The sequence below is a fragment of the Plutella xylostella genome, chromosome 24 (genome assembly GCF_932276165.1).
Source record: "Plutella xylostella chromosome 24, ilPluXylo3.1, whole genome shotgun sequence".
NCBI lineage: Eukaryota > Metazoa > Arthropoda > Insecta > Lepidoptera > Plutellidae > Plutella > Plutella xylostella.
The window spans coordinates 5,033,003-5,050,631 of NC_064004.1; the positions used below are offsets into that span (position 1 = coordinate 5,033,003).

The window sequence follows — 17,629 nt, forward strand, 5'->3', positions numbered from 1 at the left end:
TCCCGTGGGAATTCCGGGATAAAAAGTAGCCTATGTTCTTTCTGAGGGTCTAGACCATATGTATACCAAATTTCATTCAAATCCGTTCAGTAGTTTTGGCGTGAAAGAGTAACAGACAGACAGACAGACAGACAGACAGACAGACAGACAGACAGACAGACAGACAGACACAGTTACTTTCGCATATAATATTAGTTAGGATTAGTTAGGATCTAGGCATGTCAGTCAGCATAGATTTTAATGTAGAGAGGTTTAAAATAGCAAGTAAGTTAAAAAAAACCGGCCAAGTGCGAGTTGGACTCGCGCACTGAGGGTTCCGTACAAGTCTACTTACCTGGGATTAAGATAGCTTTCCTTTTATTTTCGTCATATTTACTAATCCGTGATTTTTTCAGCAAAATTACATCCCCTCAATGGCTTAGGTATAAGTTTTTTTCCATCCTGTACCTATTTGTCTATTGTCTATCTCTGCATATAATCATCATCATCATCCTATCGTATATCTGCAGAATGGTAGAACTGATTTTCACTTAGGAATAGGAAAGTACCAACTTTACAAAGGGTTAAATTTTATCAGTGACATTCCCGTTGGCAGTTGTAGGTAGGTGATATATACTAAGCTACTTCCATTATGGAACCAAGTCGGAAATCACGTAGAAAACACACACAATTTTTATAAACATAAGATTATAATTTCGGTAGGTAATAACAATAACTAATACCTAGAATAAAATAAAAGTAGAGCCAATTTATCAAAAACAGTGAAATTCACTTTAAATTCTCTCAGGTGTCTATTGGACGCCCCTGAACCAATCAAATCGCTCCATTTGCCGTAGAGGCGGGAAGAGGCAAACGTCAGAATGCAAATCGTTTTTTTTTTAAGAAACAGGCTTTTTTCTTTTGTTTATTTACGGCCAGACTACAAAGTAATAATGTTGTTTTTTTCAATTAATTTTGAATTTCTTTACTATATCTAATGTGTCTTGAGATGGTAAATCTGTCACTTCCAATTAATGTGAGCTAGGAAAAGTTACGAATATTTTTACAAGTTACTATGACAAGGTGCCTTATCTTCCTACATATACAATACTAGCCCAGAAACATTGCCAATTCGCTTACTCGTCTAGTATTCAGTAAGTTTCTACCTACAATATCACACTGGCCTTATCTCCAAAGATCTAAACAAATCAGCATAAGCAGTCAAACCTCACGTCCACAGAAATAGTCCGAAGCATTCAACAGAATTAAAACCTCATTTTGACATCACCTCAAACTGTCGCTGGAGCTGTGAGATTATCCCCCCTCCCGTTCCCTCCCTTTTCCTCTTCCCTCTGGATGAAGAGGGAGCGAGAGCGCACGTCAGTCAACCGGTGACAGGCGCGTCGAGATAACGCCACGGAAAAGTAAAAGGATTTTAGCAGCGGCTGTGTCTTTGCCTCAAACTTTTTTTTTTAATTTAGTGAAAAAAGAAAGCGAGGTTTTTAATTTCTAGGACTTTGTGGCCTTTGTGGAAATAGATTTTTTTAATAAGGTACTTTTTATGATTATTTGGCTGTAAAGAAGAGGCTCAAACAATTTTCAGGACTGTTTAAAACAAAATTTAGTTTTTTTATATAATTTTGGCGGCAAGCATAATTAAAACCAAATCAACATGTCATTACCGATTATTTTATTTTTTCTCGTGTGCCTAGTGGTTCTATTGATTTGAAATTACAAAATGTGTGTTCTTAATGGGACAGTTGATAGTGTTGTGCTTCTGAAGGTGTTGTTCGGTGGATTCTTATGAGAAGTCCAGTCAGGATGCGTTGGAATGCGCGCTGCAGTAAGCGACGGGGACTGGATTCTACTCTTGGACTGCTCTAAGGTAATTTATAATATATAGGAAAACGGCTAGAGATAACAGTAATAACAGAAACATGTGAAATAGACAGCCAATTACAAGTTTCCACATGTATAAAACAGAATTTTATTTCAATTTTAACTATTAATTAGGTAGGTAGGTACTTACATGATTACTACTTCATTAAGCCTATATTATTATTTTTTTAAACATATAAAGCAAGTAAATATTTCTTTGATTTTAAAACACTTTGTGTTTTGACCTGAAGCTTATTTATATTCTACAGGGTGTTCGGCATCGGCACAGGTATACAGAGTCCTATACAATATCACCGGAATCTACATCCGTATGTTCAAATCGATTTGTTAGGCATAAATCTGTTCAATAGAGATTTTATCAATCCCTATTTTATACGACAATACACCGTATAGTCTGCCATGCTACCTAATAAAAATACTTTAAAATTAATGAATTTAAGTTCAGTATAAATTAACCCATGTACAGAGAAAAGATCATGAGGAAACTGCAAATCTAGATGTTTAAACCCGCCAACCCGTAGTGGCCCACCGTGCTGGGAAATGTTCCAAGCTTAGGGAGTTTAGACTTTGAGGCTTAGATTAAATATGAACAAGATGATGTCATTATCATCATCATCACAACCCATCACGCCTTTACTGCTGGGACTCGGGTCTGCTTTCAATGAAGGAAGGGTTCAAGGCCCAGTCCACCCCGCAGGCCTAGTTGATGGACAAGATGATGTGTGTCACGTACAAAAAGAAAAACCAAGCAAAAACTGCCCGCATTTTGTATAATATCAACCTAATGACAACTATTGTACCAATGAACTCACAAAACTTCTAATGTGTGGTAGAAGTGGGTCGTTATTTGTCCACGTTTCTTTTGCACTGACACTCCATCTAGTTTGTATTAACATCGTTACTTTGAGGACATGCACGAAGGTTCTATTTGAATGTTGAGTTAATTTTCTTCTGTAATATCCGATTTAAATCTCTCGGCCATTTTCCCCTTAAATTAAGTAGGTAGGTACTCAATGATGTGCCTTTAGAAGGCACAAATTCTAATTTTATAGCTATTGAAAGCTTTAAATTCTTTGTTTAAAATTTCCCTCACAATGAGTGTTTTCGTAAATCTCATTTCCACTGGCAAAATGCAGAGTTTGACATCGCTGAAATAAAATTTTGTGCCTTCAGAATCGACATGAATAATGTCTGTATGGTCCATTAGAATAGACTAAAAAATTGTTCCGCCACCGCCGGCGGTATGACGACTGGCAAGCAATGAGAAAGTTCCACTAAGGGCTATGCCGATTCTAATACATATTTATATTATATTTATATATAAATACATATTTAAACCTATACCTAGGTACTGTCAAAGCAAGCGAGCAATAGATTTAAATTCTTACCCTTTACCTAAATGTAAGTAGGAACAAGTCTCCAAATGGCCTAAATTTTTAATACATTTATAGCCTAAGTGCCAATTTCTCCATAGTCGGTTATCTAACCGACAGGGATTGGTTAATCAATTGTACGTCATCTCCATATAAAATTCTTGACAGATGTGTCAAAAGTCAAGGTCACTAATACGCACTAAATGTTAGAATAGGCTTATAGGTTTCGCTCTTTTTTTTAAATAGGTACATTGTTATTGTTCAACAAACGGCTTGATTCAACAAAGTTCGGTTTTGATCACAAAAATTACGTTATTATCGAGGTGCCTATAAGTCTGAATCTATAGAAAATTTAGAAAAAATAAAAAGCTATAGGTCAGTAAACCTAGTAATTCCTTATGTCAATAAAATACTCTCTGTCTTGCCTCCGTTCTTCTCCTTAGGGCGAATTCGTCCAAACATCACCTTACACGAGAATAACTATACCGGAATAAAATTTATACGCGAGTAAATATCTGGGATAAGTACATTTGCATTCTACCAAGTTATACCATGATTAATTGAATGAACGATGAACGAAACTGTAATGCAACTAAAATAAAAATAGCTGCGTTTCAAAGTATGCAATAGAAATGACATGCCAACTTAGTTTGAATGGATTATAATAGTATAAAATTGTTTATGTTTTAATATTTTATTCGCTGTTGTTATTCTGAGAATTTGCCTTTTAACGTACTTTTGTTTATGTTTTGACGGTTCTACCTTTTTTGGCATAAGATTTTTTTGCCTAATCTCGTATTGCATAGTAACGTTTGGTCAAAGTCTCGTTACGCCGAAAATCGTATGGCATAAATCTCATTTAGTAAAAAGTTATTTCGCATAACATTGTTAAGCCTAATAATTGTATGGCCAAATCTTGAATAGCCTAATAATGCTATGGCATAGATTTATACAAAGTAATAATATTCGTTTGGCTTTAACTTTGACGGAGCGTCTCCCTACATAGCGCAAACTGGTGCCTTGTATTGTTTCCGCTGTTTGGAAAACGCTCCGCTCAGCTTCGCTGCGCTCCGCTTTGGTTTTGATGAACATGTGCACCTAACACGCTCCTCCTCGCTTTGCTCGTCGTCGCACCTATTTTTAGGTTTCGATCACATGGGGTTTTGTAATAATTATATTGGTCGTTAACTTTCGATTTTTTGATCATTCAATATCGTGATTTTCGGGATGTAGGAGAAAAATACCACAATTTGTACATTTACTACATACTTAATATATTATTTATTAAGATAACATTAGGAGAAACAAGATTATACATAGGTATAGACGAACATAAATTTGAGCAAACGAAACTTAGGTGTTTAAAGATTGTGCCTAAAGAGTTTTAGACGAAACGAGCCTTATGCCACATAAGTCTTGGCAAAGTGATGGTTCGGCCAAAAAAGTTTAGACCATACGAGTTATGCGAAATGAGTTTTGGTCAATAAAGATTATGCCAGATGAGCGGAACCCTGTTTTGACAGATGTGTTTATATGTCATTATGACGGTTTTCTAATCAGCTGATGTGCCGCCGCCATTACAAAATTACTCTCGGATAAGCTCGTTATACGGTCAATTTTGGCGGTATAACATTTTATTCTTGGGATAAGCTACTTATCTTGGTTTCAGGTTTGGTAGAATGCAAAATCGGCTTACTCGCGAGTAGCTGGTAGTTTACTCGTGAGTAAAAAGTTACTCGACGTTGGTCGAATCCGCCCTTAGACAGAAAGAGCCCCCCTTATTCGAACGGAGAGTAGTTTGTAAAAATTGACGTTCATCAGAAAATTTTATATTTTTACGATGAATAAAAAATTTTGAGTTTGAGTTTTGAGTTTACTAAATCATAGAGATTAGATCATATTTTTAAGTAGTAAAACGTTTTCTCTTTTTGTATGGACGGGCAAGTGCTATTCTCTACTCTTAAGCTAGCCTTTTCCGTTTAGGAGTAATTTGGTGCTATCGTCACTGAAACTTTTGCATTGCTCATGAGAGTCGTGAGTGTATTATTCTTATAGGAAACGAATAGAGGTTTTGTAACGTAGGTATAACGGAAGGAATTTCTATTTCATTTCCCACTCTACAAACACAAAAGCTTATAAGAGGTACCTGGAACTTCTTATTAGACTTTAAATACACTGCCGGGCAATGAAAACGTTCCACTCACAAAATTCCGATAACAAACGACCCCATTTTTTTCAAAGATTAAATTTAAAATTGGAACAAAATATTACCGATTTTAGTTTGTTATATCGTGATTCTCTGATAAATGTACTTCAATGTTGCAGAAGACGGCATTAAGCTAGCCTTTTCATTTTATAAGTATTTTAGTGCTTTTCTGAGTGGAATCTTTTCATTGCCCGTGAGTGTAGCTACAGTCCAACTATAAAGTCCTGAAAACGCAAGTGTATCCTAACTACTGAATTGCTAAAGGCTGTATTTAATCGATCCATTATTTATTTAAGCACAAATCCATTAAAAAGTCATTATTAATCGGCATTAAATATTTAAAATGTAAATAACTGAAAATGATGAAAAATCTTTGCAAAATAGCACTCTTTATTGTCAGGACTTTTTAGTTGCACTGAATGTTCCTAGGGTATCAATATTTTCGCAATTGCTAACTTTAAAGATTACAAACAATAATATATTTTTAAACGGTAATAAACGCCTTGTCGGACTTTAGACTGATCGGGTACATTATCTATTAAAAGAGCAGTAGCTCTCGGCCTCCCTTATCGAAGCAATATACATAGGTACATTTATTAGTGACCTTTCCGCTTCAACACTGTAGTTTTTTAAAGTTTTAGTTTTAAAACGTTTTTTTTTTGGCAAAAACTGTATCTCAGACATGGTTAAATAAGTATCGGTTAAGGCAATAGGGTTCAATCGACTGCAAAAAATACCTTCTTCTATCCCCCATTTAACGGAATACACCGAGAGCATTCGTCTTATATATTTCTATGCTAACATTCATAGCGTAGTCACTAACTTCGACATAGGTTTTTATGACTAATATACCTACATGGTGGATTTTATCAGTGTAAAAAGCTATCTACCTAGCTAGGTAAATCCCATAAATATTCCTTCCGTATTACGATTAACTGTTTAGATATTTCAGAAAACGACGCCTAAAGACCATTTAGAAATATCAATTTTAAGTTATGAATATTGTAAAAAACACCTTTTCAAAGCGATTCTTTTAAAAACTTGAACGCAGCTCGACACCCCCACCACCCTATTGGCTGGGGGTGGAAACGCGCGCACCTGATTGGTCCGATACGGGGTGGCAGCCAGTGTCATCGGCCAATCACCGTCGCTCAAATTATACGTGCTCTATCTGTGTTTTGTGCCCCGTGGATTTGAGGGCTCTAAGGTTCTGTTTACTCTGCATTCTCGTTGTTTGCCGAATTAATTGATGTTCGTTTTTTAAAGGGACCGATACAAGAGCGGGGGCTTTTTTCTGAAGTGGAGTGACTTTGACGCTCAGATTTCAGCCTAAGTGGCACCCCAGTTTAATGATAGTACAAAATGATTTTTTACTCATCCTCAGTAACATCATATATCCTCCTATAGGGTTCATTTCATTATATTTGTTCGGTAAACTCAAAAGCATACATATTTGATATAGCTGTCAAAATATGCAAGCTGAAGTGGCAGTGGGCTGGTCATATCTGCCGAAGAACCGATAACCGTTGGGGTAGATGAGTTCTCGAGTGGAGACCACGAACAGGCTAACGCAGCGTGGGACGCCTTCCTGCCCACTGGACCGACGACCTTAGCCGGTAGTGGCTGGATGTGGAAGGCCGAGGACCGAGTGTTGTTTGTGGCACTCCTTGGGAAAGGCCTATGTCCAGCAGTGTATGATTATTGGCTGATGATTAAACTTAAAAGCTATTAAAATGTAAATGCATAAATGGTCTTCTTACCTCATAAAATATTTTTGTCGCATTCTTCAACACAATTTAAATTTCTGCGGTACGTCGCGTCGCCGCGGTGTTGTTTTCCATATTTCTTTTTATGACATGAGCCTAAAAAAAATATTTAAAAAAAATCAGCACGGCGATGGGGCCTCGACCTAAAATAATATCTATTGATCAGTAACCAGTCCAGACATAACATTAATTTAATAGCACAAATCCATGGCTGAAAACAAAGGTCAATCTGATCTGACGTCATTTTGAAATTAACGGTCCAAATTTAAACAAAGAACAAAAGTAATAATTCAAAATCAGTAGGTGATCGTTGGAGCGGGGGCGACGTTCGGAAACAAAGAGTTTGTTTTTAAATTTACGTTCGGAAATCCGACACTGTTGTTATGACGTTGGCACTTACTGGAGCAGCGAGACTTTATTCTTATTCTGATGTTTAAATAACCTTACATTTGCTTTACATTATAAACTTTAAAAAAATTAAACAAAACACTGGACAAATTTACCTCAGAGGTACAATAGGTACTACATTATGATAGGTAAAGGTGAGTAGGTAGGTACTTACATAAATTTATAAATTTATATAAAATTATATTTTTTAAGTGTCCATTGTGTATTTAAGACCATTTTCGATTTAACTAACTATACTTACGCACCTCTAAAATATGTTTAGTAAAAAAACGGTAGGTTGTTATGTTAATTTCCAATAACCCAACAATGACAACAAGAACACAGTCGATGAATATAAAGCATTAGAGACTGAAAACGCTATAAGTATTTGCAACAGAAACTAGTACCAATACAAAAAAAACCTTACATGTTAGAACCAAAAGAATATCATCTGAAAAGAGTAGGTATTTGAGCACTTAAATTAGAATGTGTGCCTTCAGAATCGACATCAATAAGTTTATTCTTTTTATAATTTCTGACATTTTGTAATCAATGACGGCTGAAATAATAGAAATAGGTTAGACAACACAGACACATACACAAACGTATAATGCCCCTGTTTTTCGGCCGTGGCTCAATGGAACTCACATCACATTATCGACCGAACAGCTTAAAGGCAGGTATTATGAAGAGGCGGAGCGCCAGGCCCCGCCCACCGCGGCCACGCTGTAGACAAGATAGATAGTTGTTGTTCTTATTTTAAATTTTAAATTTCATTTTTTAAAACCACCATTTAACTTTGAGACACTGACAGCCAGTGATTCACAATCCACGTTTAAATTAAGTTATTTTTTTCAGATTATAATTATGACTATGTTTGTGTTGTATACCTATTATATCCACTCCACCCCGACTGCCAAGAGTGTAGATTATGGCAAAAATCCTCAGTGTGAAAAGAGAGGGTCTGCAGTGCACTATTACCTATGTATTTATGGGCTAATGTTTTGTTGTTTAGAAAACAGATAACGGACTAATAACCTGTACCTAGGTATGAAACTGTTAGCACTGAAGTACATTAGTACGGTGTACTGTTGGGTACATTATTAGCTATAACACACACAAGTATATTAGCTATCAATGAACATGCTCACGTATATCTAAAAAAAACTAGGCATAAACCTTCCAAACATGTCTTAACAATCACTAACAAGGATTAGTCACCGAGTCACAACTTACAACTCATTGGTATTTTCACACCCTCCCGCCGCGAATCGGCGAGCTCAGAATAATGACCGAATGAAAATTATTCATTAAAAGCGCCAAAAAGGCCGAACGCGTGGGAACACATTGTAAAGAGGACCTACTGCTGAGTCGGGGGCTATTGTCGTGTCACGTAGTTGTTATAGCTGTGTTAGTAGATTCCTGTTTGTTTTTAACTAAGAGTAAAAATACATAAATACCTACATGGATACAAGAAAATCACCGGTAAAGTAAGCCTAGTAAGATTTCAAAAATTGCACTGCATTCAGCCGCATCCAATATTTTTAATTGGCAGAGTTACAATTTCATATTGTTTAAACCAGCATATTATTATAAATGAGAGCATCGTTTTTATTTGAGTCTGCAAGTTTGGCCTAGGTATATCAGAAAAGTACACTTTTGATCGTTAAGAACCGAAAATTCGCCGCCCGCCGGGCCGGCTGAATGTGTCAAAGTCGGGAGGCTGCAAGCTGTAATATGGCTGCCCGGCTGTAACTGGCGAGAATAAAAACAAATCGACCATAGAGAAGAGTTGGTGACATACAAATGGAAGAATTTTGTATCCTCATTGGTAGCTTAATGTGACAAAACAAAATGGGATGGCTGGAACTGGCCGGCGAGAATAAAATAAAAACAAATCGGCCATAGACAAACGGCGACAAACATTATCGTCATCGAATCGCGTTAATTCGGCCAGGCTTTTCCACGTCACGTCTCGCTTCCGGGCATATTGTGGCAACTTGTCCACACTATGACGCCATCTTTGGACTCTTAGTACGTGCTCCGTAAGGGTGAAATTTTTACTGCAAGAGGCATATTCGGGGTTTTGACTACTGTACTAGCCTTTTTGTTGCTGAATCTGATTTATTACACGCTTTTGTTCGTAATTTAAATACGACATGACTTGTTTCGTTTAGCTGTTGGATCAACGATTCATTCATGTTAGTGGGAGTGGCTAATAGCTATAAAACTACTTAGGTACTTATATACCGGATGGCTATAGGTATTCTAGTAGGAATATGGAAAACTTTAAATCTATATCACAGCCATTTCCAAATCCAATATGGCTTAACTTTTTTTTCAGTAAGAGGTCGGACTAACTCTGGGCAGTCAGAGACTGACAAATAAATAATCTGACTGTGGGTAATCGTTATCGTTACACCATAGTGTCAAACGCTGGGCAAGTGTTAGTATTCATTGTATTCAAGCAATATGCTTCAAGGAGGCCATACTTACCGAGTCCTCGATAGTACTATAAAATACATTGATGAATAACGTCATAATATATTTCCACGTTATTTAATAGGTTTCCTAAGATTTTAATAGCTATTTCACAGACATAGGTACCTACCTACAGTTGTCCCATCTCTTGTAACACCGCTTTTTTAGTCCCATAATTTAAAAATGGACCCCTATCCAAGCGCATTTTCAAATTATTATCTCCATTAAAGTCTTGACAAAAGCGCGCCAAGTGTCACTATGACAGTTTATCGTCATCGGCCGGCTGGGACAAAGGAGCGAAGTTATTCAGCCACACGTTTGATCCGTCGATCGAACCGTTGCACCATTGTTGCATTTAGTCATAGACATTTTATACGAGATAACATTATTTGTTTTTTTTGTTATTGTTCTAGTATTTAATAGGCGTTTATGAAATTCATGGTTGTAGATAGTTAAAACGGTGATACGGCTCGCGACCTATCATGTAAAAAGAAATGTACAGCTTAAAGCGGGTGATTCGCTTGCCCGTCACCTCTGACTACCCCTTCGGGGATTACAGCTTACAGCCCAACTTAGAAGTTACAATATATAAAATTACCTGGATGATTTCACTAGGTAATTTTATATATTGTAACTTCTATCAGTATTTTAATTGAAACTGTTAATTATTGCCGTTAATTGTTGTCAAACAACGTTTTCACGATACGTGAAAAACACAATATAAGTATATCCATACCGTACTATACCTACGTACTACATTATTATCTACTCTTTGATTATGTACCAACAAAGCTATTTATTTTATCATTAGTACCTACAACGACGACCGAATGGCGTAGTGGTTAGTGACCCTAGTGAGTCCCGGGTTCGATTCCCGGCTGGGGCAGATATTTGTTTAAACACAGATATTTGTTCTCGGGTCTTGGATGTGCCCGTAAAATGGCAATAGACCCGCCCCCTATTACATTGGGACTAACATAACACTCTGGCGAAAAGTGGGTGCAGCAATGCACCTCTGCCTACCCGCAAGGGAGTACATTAGTACAAGGCGTGAGTGCGTGTTTTTTTTTTTTTATTCCCTACAAATAAACACCTGCTAACATAAAATTCAGCGTTCAGTCCTATACTTTAACATTATGAGCACATGTTAAAGTGAACTATGTACCTTAATTATGTAATTATTGGATTCGCCCCAAAAAGAACTAAACACTCAGCACAAAAATTCAGATCAAGTTCAAAAATGCACACTTGTACCAGATTAGCACAGGGAATTCTGCCGATTTACAAATAATACGTTTAAAATTGGGGTCAATCACAGAGTTTGACTCCATTTCGCTAACAAATTGTTAAAACAAAGGCCGTTTTGTGGCTGACGCGGCGAAACTTTGACATTGGCGCGAGACGAGGAAGTCAGTGATCAGAAAATGCACTCATTTAATTATTATTCTTAATCTCGAGCTGCCAACTTGACGGTTGCACCTTGCACTCGCGCGCTTTCCGCTAGTTTCCAGTTTTTTTTCTGAAAAACTTCTCGCGCGACCATAAATAACTGAATATTTTGAGTGTTTTATTTAAAAATGTGTTGATTAAAATATGAGTGAACGTTAAAAACGGGTTTGTTTTGTGAATTTGTTTGTGTGTGAATTATAGAAAAATCATCATGAAAATGTCAGGTGAGTTATATGTTCAAAACATTATTTAAAAAAGATATTTCATGTACTTACTTAAATAGATTTTATGTACTTAAATTAAGTACCACGATAGTTGTTATTGCTAAAGTTAAAAACAACTTTTAATATTAATCATGTATTCGTCTAATTATTGTATAGGTATTTTCTTTGGAAATTGTAATTAGATCTTGTCTATGATTCATATCCATAGACCATCTGCGCTTGCACAGTACCTAGATTGCTTACTAATCTTTTGCTAAACCTGGATATCGGATCTTACTTTAACACTTTAATAGACAGTATTATATTTCTTCTGCTTTGTCCCGATAGACACAAAGACGCCAGTGGCACGTTTACTATGATAACATTCAAACTTTATTGAAAACAAAGCTAATTATAGAAAGTACTGAAAACCTTATTGCCGACATTAGCTTAAAGTTTCTTTCAGCAACTCGTAGTATAAGTCTAGTTTAATATATTTATTTCACTTTTCGTATATAAGTACCGACTTGTTTTTTTTTTTAATTAAATGCATGAATTTTAACTTATTACGCTTACATGGGTATATGGAGCGGTGGTAGCTCAGTCGGGTAAGCGCCCGTTTCTCACGCAAGAGATGCGGGTTCGAATCCCGGCGCTGACATGTACCAATGAGTTCTTTTAACTTAAGTACAATGTATACCATCGCTCTTACGGTGAAGGAAAACATCGTGAGGAAACCTGCATATCTAGATTTAGCACATCTAGATATGTGAACCCACCAACCCGCAGTGGACCAGCGTGGTGGGAAATGGTCCAAGCTTAGGAAGGAAGTTTAGACCTTGGGGATATGCACAAAGGTTCCACTCGAGAGAGCCAGGTGCAGGTACTTACACCCCCACAGAGAATAGAATAGAATAGAATAGAATGGGTATATCTGTCGCGGTCAAGACAAACTTTCAGCGCTTTAGACAATCATCAATCACATTGTTTGTATACAGTAAATAATTTTAATTTACATTATGTAACATTTAAATAAATATTGGATCGTTTTAGAGACAAACAGGCATAGCAAAAATTTTAGCGAACGTATTCTTATATCAACCCGCACTAGGCCAGCGTGGTGGACTAGGTCTAAACCCTTCCTTTATTGGTAGGAGACCCGTGCCCCATCAGTGGGGACGTGATGGGTCGTGATGATGATGATTCTTACGAGAATCTGGTTTACAATCCTTCAAACTTCTAATGTGGCACTTTGCCGAATACGCAATCCGTATCGCCTGTATTTGGTGCGGGTGACATAATGATTATGTCCGTAACGAAAATTTTACTATGCAATCAAACATAATGTGTTCTACATCTACAGCGCCAAAAGTATCTCTATCTATAAGTTAAACATTGCCTCCCAATTTGTGCCTCAACAAACTCAATAGACGTTAAATTCAAACTTCTTGACTACGAATATATCGTGGAACAGGGATAGCCAGAAAACAAAATGGTTTCTCAAGTTTACTCACCATTTCTGTCCATTAGCGACAACATTGCGATCATGTCAATACCAATACCAGTTTATTTGGGTCCTCAAGTCAATAGGAAGGCAATTTAAGATCACTGGTTTTCTCTTATTTTTACTATGCAGGCACATTTATCTGTCTAGGTACTCTAGTACTTGGCACATTTTATGCAGTTGCATATTTGTATTCTACGTACTTTTTTTTTTTTATAATCTCATTTATTTTATAAGCCATACATCCTAAGATTAAGTCAGCTTAAAAACTAACAAAAAATAACAATTCTTAAATAATAACAAATATAGTACTTAGTAGTTCAACTGTGGGAGTAGAACTTAACCTACAGATTTATAATAATCTTGTCTTAAGGTTAGGGAGTAAATGATAAAACTAAGGAACCGGCCACTGTGATCATGAGTGAGGTTTGAGCTGAGGATGCCGTGCTACGTATTTGTAATTAGTAATTTATACAAATCAAATAGCATGAAGACAAAAATGCTTGTTTAAGTAGTACTATGAAAATTATGAATTTATCACTCCTTTACCTATAGTTACAACTTTCTGAAATAGTTCTACAATTCTCGAGTATTGAATTGTAGAAAGGCGTCATAAACTTTATTTTATTCCTATTTCCATTCACGAACCCAAGCCACCTGTCTCAAAACACGCTTGGCCTCCGAAAAACGAGTTCCAATATCAAATAAAACCTCCTTTTATTGACCGAGCACACATGGGCCGGGAACGGTAGCCATCTTAGAATGCAAACAATACAAAATGGCGGCTAAACGCGCCTTTTCCGAGAAATCGTTAGGTTAGGTTAGTTTTCCTTTTTTTGTCCAATAGATTGTGGGTGGGGTTTCGGTATTGATTGCTTTAAGCCTAACCTGTCTGTTTATTTATTCTTGTGGAATGTCAATGGGTTTATTTAATAGATTTTTTGGAACATATTTATATTTTAGGGTTTTTATATTTAAGTTTATTTATAGGTATTTAACAGCGAATTTTGTTGCTCCTTATCGCCTATATGAGATGAAGTTTGTTAGAACATTATAAGAAAATACATCAGACTTAATAGAAAATTATAATACAAACAAAAGTACAAAAATTCAGCCTTACTGCTTAAAGCATTTATTGCATTTGGTACAGCTTATAATTTACCAGCAACTTAAACTTATAATTCTAATCGACACAGTAGGTTGTCGATATATATTATGTACTTGTACCCATGTATTTACACTGTTGGAGGTAGGTTATAAACCAGTTAGTTGAAGCTCAGCCACCGTGTTTCATTGACACCTTTACATAGGAAGTTAAACTCCATCCCACCTTTAAATACATGTAACCTATTATATTTAAGCACGTTTTCAGCATACCGAATCTATCGCCCGGCAAACGTTCCATCGATCACTGACAAAGCCAAAAAATTCCATCGATTCTCTATGACTACGACTCCAGTGAATGACTTCAAAATCCCACTTAATGGCGAATTCGTGCCTTCGGAATGCATTCCGTTGTAATAAAAACAAATATAGTTCGGTAACACAACAAATAGCGGGTGAAAAAAACTTGCCAACTGCACGCTGCGTCTGCGCATGGCACGTTCTGCGCCGCCACAGAGAAGCTTTTGAAGAACCGTCAAAATAGGTACAGTCATAAGTATTTATTTGATTTAAAATTACAGTGCGACAAACTTATCTATTCCCGTGAGAGCTCACGTAAATGTCTAATATTTCTTCATTCAAAATCTTATAATTTTAAGTTTGCCAGTAGTGGTAATTTGCCCTTGCGGTTTTTATAAACCCATCTAATTTATATTTCATGAGTAAGTACTGAGATATGGATCGATATAGTTCACTCTCACCGGAACAGATAAGTTTGTCGCACTGTAATTCTAAATCAAATAAATACATATGACTGCTATCATGAAGATCCTGGGACGATCCTGATAGTTTCTAGATTTAGATTAAGTACTAGTTTTTGCTTTTTATTTATAAGTCATAATGTATGTTTTTAATCTTAATTGTTATATTCGTGTAGCAGAAACGTAGGTATGCACGCAAAAGAGGCCAGTTTATCACTTAAAAGCGAGCCTTTTATGAAGTTTATCCGAATTAAGGTAGTAAGTGGTCTGAAATATTTACTTAAGTATTTCAGTATCTTAATTAAAACATTGTGGATCTATAAACCACAATTTAACTATTAAACATGCATAATAAACGTATGTCTCACTTCTTTTCTGATAGAAATCTAAAACGGAGCCCAAAAAAATAAACAAAATGTTTAATTCGTCGCCATTTTGTATCTATCCTGCGCGGGAGCACGTCCAGAAATGCACAAATCTTTATAGATCTCTTTCGTGCGTGACGTTGCATACATTTTTTGAAACTCCAAAAGTCCATGGTTTTGTGAGCTTAAACAAATTATGATCAATGATTATGTTTCTGAGTATGAATGTTTTTTTAGACTCATGTCTAATGTAGGGGATATTGACCGATTAGAATACAAAATACCAAGCTTAAAACTTTCTAATATTAGAAAAAAATTGTGTTTAAGAGCGAGGGCTCCAGTGTAAAACTGTAGTTAGTTAAGCAAAAATATTTTTTTACTATCATACAGTTTTAAGTTCAATCTAATTATAACCGACTAGCTGGTCCCGCGAGCTTCGCTTCGCCTTAAAAAGTTTTCCCGTGGGAATCCCGGGATAAAAAGTAGCCTATGTTCTTTCCCAGGGTCTAGACCATATGTATACCAAATTTCATTCAAATCCGTTCAGTAGTTTTGGCGTGAAAGAGTAACAGACAGACAGACAGACAGACAGACAGACACAGTTACTTTCCCATTTATAATATTATATATATAATATATATAGTTAGGATGTATGTACCAATGAATTAAGTCACACATCTTCTAACCGAATTAATTGTCATAAGAGCTCAGTGGTAGACGTGGGGTGTTATTTGTGGAGACCTTTATTTTGCACTGACACTCCATCTTGTTCGTATTAAAATATCGTTTTAAAGCCCTTATAAAAAAAAAAAAAACACGCACTCACGCCTTGTACTAATGTACTCCCTTGCGGGGTAGGCAGAGGTGCATTGCTGCACCCACTTTTCGCCAGAGTGTTATGTTAGTCCCAATGTAATAGGTGGCGGGCCTATTGCCATTTTACGGGCACATTCAAGACCCGAGAACAAATATCTGTGTTTAAACAAATATCTGCCCCAGCCGGAAATCGAACCCGGGACCATCGGCTCAGTAGTCAGGTCACTAACCACTACGCCATTCGGTCGTCTATAAAGCCCTTATATTTTTACAAATAGCGTTGCTATTAGCCCTTCTAACTACACTCAAGAGCAATGAAAAGGTTCCACTGAGAAAAACACCAAATTACTCCTGAACGGACAAGGCTAGCTTAATGAAGCCTTCTGAAACATTGAAGTACATATTTTAACCATAGAATAACAAGTACAAGTAAGGGTGGGTTGCACCATTTAACTTTAACTATTACAAACGTCAAATCTCTTGAAGATTGATCTCTCTCGTCAAGGGATTTGACGTTTGTAATAGTTAAAGTTAAATGGTGCAACCCACCCTTAGTCTCGTTATTCTATGATTTAACAGAGCATCAGGTTATTACCAACTAAAAGAGGTAATATTTTGTTTTTTAAATTAAATTTCTGAAAAAAATGGGGTTGTTTGGTGTCGACATTTTGTGAGTGGAACTGTTTCATGGCCCCTGAGTGTATGTTAAGCTCAACTGAACAAACTCAACTTGAACTCGCCTGCCACCTTTTCCCATTCACGCAACAAAGTTGACAGATTCCGACTATGTAATCGATAATTCGCTACAATGTCGCAGCGTACGTGATTTTCAGTGTAAATATGGCGGCGGAATCGGCGGGAAAGCACGTCCGCCGCATGGGGGCGGCCATTTTGAATTTCCAACCGTCATTTGTTTATTGTAATGTGCCGTTAATGAGCTTGTTAGTTTGTAAACGTAATTGTTTGGGATCTTAGCAGTGTTATGGCTGACTTACAGTCGACAACTTTGGCAAGTGCAGCTAAGCTCTGTTTAATGTTGTATATTTTAATACCTAGCAAATAGAGTGTAAACACAAATGTTTATCAAAATAATCGGCTGTCAGATTTAATTAAAAATTTATTAGGTATATAAAAAAATCAACAGTTTAGAGAATTTTGCTCAATTCATAGAAATATACAGGGTGTCCCAAAAGTCAACGTCATCCCTTAAAGGGCTGATAGGTCAGCTCATGAGAGGCCAGAATATCACAATATGACCTTAGTAAAAACTCGATAATTTTCGAGATATTGACACTTTTATCAATTTGCTGAAAATCGACACCTTGGATCAGTTTTT

At 36.5% G+C, this 17,629-nt stretch overlaps 1 protein-coding gene across 1 annotated transcript in view; it reads left to right on the forward strand.

Moving 5' to 3' along the window:
- The first annotated feature begins 995 nt into the window (after positions 1-995).
- Positions 996-17,629, forward strand: part of LOC105391935 (single-minded homolog 1-like) — a 42,697-nt gene continuing 26,063 nt past the window's right edge. The window contains exon 1 of the mRNA XM_048629958.1: positions 996-1,864. The gene's annotated coding sequence lies outside the window, so the exon portion shown is untranslated. The remainder of the gene's footprint in view (positions 1,865-17,629) is intronic.